At 55.5% G+C, this 3,752-nt stretch overlaps 1 protein-coding gene across 1 annotated transcript in view; it reads left to right on the top strand.

Moving 5' to 3' along the window:
- Window positions 1–169: 169 nt before the first annotated feature.
- The window catches only part of LOC126541752 (insulin-like growth factor 1 receptor), a 239,561-nt gene continuing 235,978 nt past the window's right edge, over window positions 170–3,752 (top strand). The window contains exon 1 of the mRNA XM_050188677.2: window positions 170–688. The gene's annotated coding sequence lies outside the window, so the exon portion shown is untranslated. The remainder of the gene's footprint in view (window positions 689–3,752) is intronic.

Below are 3,752 nucleotides of genomic sequence, written 5' to 3'. Positions count from 1 at the left end.
ACAAAGAAACGCGCAACGCCGGCAGTTTCGGTTTTGATTTCGCCGGCAGTGGCGCAGTCGCGTTGCCCTCGTCTGGCAACGGCAGCGGTTGTTTACATCTTTGCGAGACCATTCCCGATTCCCCCTACGCGGTCGCCTTTCCCCCCCCCTCCCACTCGTGATACTTGGACTCAACCTCTCTCTCGGGCCAATCAACGACTCCTGTTATTTGGTCTAAAGTGCTATGTACGGAAATGATTGATCAAGTGGCATGAATGTGGTGGCCGTGCGTTTTTGTATCCCAAAGCGGTAAAGAGATTGTTCACCCTTCCCCCGCTCCGGGTGCCCCGCTACCGACGCACCGAGCTGCCGCCGTCGGCCCGCATTGACCAAGGTGTATATACACACAGCAGCGGTCCAAGAAAGAGACGCCGACGCCGCTGGTCTCGGAATATGCTACAACGCCGCGTCGGTGAAGCCAGTGCTGCCACACCGCCGGATTGTCTACCCGTCATGAGCTACACTCTTGTGTGCTGTGTTGTGTGTGATCGTGCTTGACGCCGCCAAAGGAGTTCCGATATTTTCCGCTCCGGGCCTCCTTGTTTTCCTTCGACGCTTGCATCCATGTGGGCCGCGATCTTGTTTGGGTGCCCCGGTCCGTGCCAGCGCGCCTCACGATCGGATTGCTGAGTTTCATCGCGGCAAACAGGTGAGTCGGGTATTTACCCCACACCACATCTGAGGGTTATTTAGATTTGCAAGCCGCAAAACAGCTTTCGACGCCGATCGGCGTTCGCGACGCGAGGGTTAGCGGCTCGTTCGGTCGGTTTCTCTTCCAAAAATAACAAAAGGAGCGAAACATTCTGGACTACGCATTTGTGACCCCGGGCGATTGTGCCTCTTTTGCGCTCGTTATTGAGCGTTGTCGCTGTTAACGACGAGTTTTGCCGGTGGTGAAGCCGACCGAAAGAAGCCGCGCTTGAAGTGCGGCTGCCCTCCGGCTGCCTGGGTTGTTTGCGATCGCATCGCAGGAACTTGCGCACGAGGCGGCGCTGCTCATTTTGTTTTTTTACTTGTTTCATTTGTGTTGTTTTCGTGCCCACGCTTCGGTCCGTGCAGCGCCTCGCGGCGTAGCCGGAGCTCAGGATCCCGAAAACCTTCTTTACGGAGAGTTTGGCGACAAGGAGGAGCCTGAGGCAGCTGACGTTTGGGGTGACGTCGCGAGGAAGGAAATCGTCATGTGGCGTCACAGCATTTGTCCGCGCCGCCATATTTACGCTCAATTCAACGTCATCGCAAATGACTGTGCCGCCATGTTATACGCACAATTGCTAACATTGCAAACTTTACGGAAGCAAACATGGCGGCGCCCTTCCAACCGAATGGGTCGTCTCGAGCACCTCGAGCTAACGCCGGCCGTGGAACAACGTTTTCCTAGCGGGCCAGTATCAGCGTATGCTGACGCTGACCCAGGGTCACCGCTCTATTTGATAGCAATCGGCGTTCTGAGGCTGCGGTAGCCTTTTAATGGGGATTTATTTCGAATCTAACTTTAATGTTGGCATTTGTTTGTTGAAGCTGAAGAAAACTTTGTTCTGTCACGTCTCGTGACAATCTTTCTTGAACGCTGCCACGCACGCGCTCCGCGTTCCTCCTTGTTCTTGGCTCGACCACCGCACCGTTGCTAGCCGCGTTGCTACGTTTTGATGTCGCGCTGTGACATCATCGCAGTGCTTAGTGTGGGCGGAGTCGTACTAAATGATGTGGTCCAGATCGTATCAAGTAATCGTCTTGCCACTATTGTAGTTTGCAGAAACTGTAAATTTTGTAAATATAAAGTTGCACGGAGATAACATTCAGGCTATGCTATGAATTCTCAAGGTGCTACTACTTATTTCATGTGAGACAGCACTGGCGGACAACTTTCTATCCGAGTGCTGGGACTTGTGTGAAATGCCACAGTTCTGACTACAAGCACAGGTAGCCTCGGCTGCGTGATTTCCTCTTTCTTTCTTTTATAATGCGAAGAGAGACATCGAAATAATTTCTCGCATCTACAATGGCGACTGCCGACAGCAGGTGAACTCGGCGTGACTAGGTGTGACCTGAACTTTCTGTGGTTTCTAAACATAACACCGCGTTGCAATGTTTACCAGGATACGTCGTAACCTTACTTCGTAGCGGTAATGGGTTGTTTATTTGACTTTAACATGAGGGAAAGGCAAGTAAGGAAATTACTGCTGACCGCTCTGTAACCGCCTGGCTACATCTGCCGACACCTGAACTGCTTGAAGCAGTGGGGTTAAAGTTAAGGTGGAGGAAAGGGAAATAGAATACATGGATCACTAAACATAACTTGCGGATAATTGCGTGATGTCTACCTCGAGCAGGGCACACGTCTTGAATAGTTGATCGCCAGATCCCCTGTTCTGTGTCAAAAAAGCATGAGCGCGCCCCGATCGGCTCAGCCGTGCGCTCATCTCCACTGACTGCTTCGGAGAGGCACGTGATGACGGCGTTGTTTCGGCTGTGTGCCGAGAACTCAGCGATGTTGTATTCGCTATTGAGGCCGATCCGTGCATTTTGTTCTCGGCTATCTGTACCTTGGTCGCGTTCGAAAGAAAAGGAGGGAGGTTGCGCGCGGGGTCGACCGTCGAGGGTAGAAATTGGAGCGGCATTGTCGGTATCTCGTTCTTGTCGTTCGAGGACGACCTTTTCGAAAACCACCGGGAGCCGCCGTTGCTGAAAGGCGCGGGTTTTTTTTTTTCCCTCCTTTCTGCCGTGTGTATGTGTGTGTGTGTGTGTGCCGGCGGCGACCGCGTCAACGCGCGCTGTGCGGGAGGAAATAAAGACCGGCCAGGGCCTACAGGGAGGCCGACCGGCCGGCGCGTCTTTTGCTTTTTCCTGGGAACATTGGGACGTCGAGGTGCCTGGCTCGCTTGCCGGTCGTGTCTTGTGTACTACCATTGTTGGGAAGCCCGAAGCGAGCGGCCTTTTTTTTCTCTTTTTGGCGCTCGTTGTCGTCTCGGGGGAAGCGGAGAGGGAAGGGAGCCGTAAAGCCGTGTGCGTGCAAGCCGGAGAGCTCTGTCGGCGGCGCCGTTCAGATGATGCCGGCGCCAAGCACAACAGCAGCAGCAGCAGCAGCGAGTGTGTTTCACAGCAGCCGTCGCCGTCTCTGTTTTGTGTGCGCCTGCCCCAGCCGCCGCTACGGCGCGCGTTGAGGCTGGACTTAAAGCGCGAGCGATGCGGCCACGCGGTTCTTGTTCTTACTTTTCTGTTTGTTTTGCGGGGTGGGGAATGGCGGGGGCGCCGCGCGAGAGGGGGGTTGTGGGTACGTACGCGACTGCGCCGTCGCTCGCCGTGTAATGTTGGGGGGGCATTCTGCTACGGTTACCAGTTCGACGTCCTGTTGGGGAGGGTTCCCGGGTTCGTTCGTTCGTTTCTCGGCAGCCGACTCAGCCTCCTGCCCTCACGTGCTCCCCCCTCTCGACTCGCCTGCTGCCCCCCGTCCGTCTGTCCGTTCGGCGGGTTTCTTTCTTTGCGTCTTGTGCGCGTTTCGCTGGTGCCCTCCGTTTCTTCCCCACCCCGGTTTACGTGCGTTGAGGCTTCGTCGGGGCCGCACGGAAGCTGACGCAGACGTTGCTTATGCCGCGCAGAGCAGGGTCCTTGTTTGTACAGAAAGCTCCGCCGCCGCCGCCGGGTTGTTTACGTCTCGAGCGCCGTGGACACGCACGGGATCGGCAAATCGGATACTTCCCGCCGCCACCTCCTCA

The sequence above is a fragment of the Dermacentor andersoni genome, chromosome 2, assembly GCF_023375885.2.
Source record: "Dermacentor andersoni chromosome 2, qqDerAnde1_hic_scaffold, whole genome shotgun sequence".
In the NCBI taxonomy this organism is placed as follows: Eukaryota; Metazoa; Arthropoda; class Arachnida; order Ixodida; family Ixodidae; genus Dermacentor; species Dermacentor andersoni.
The sequence above is the reverse complement of the archived record's forward strand: the minus strand, read 5'-3'. Positions and strand labels throughout refer to the sequence as shown.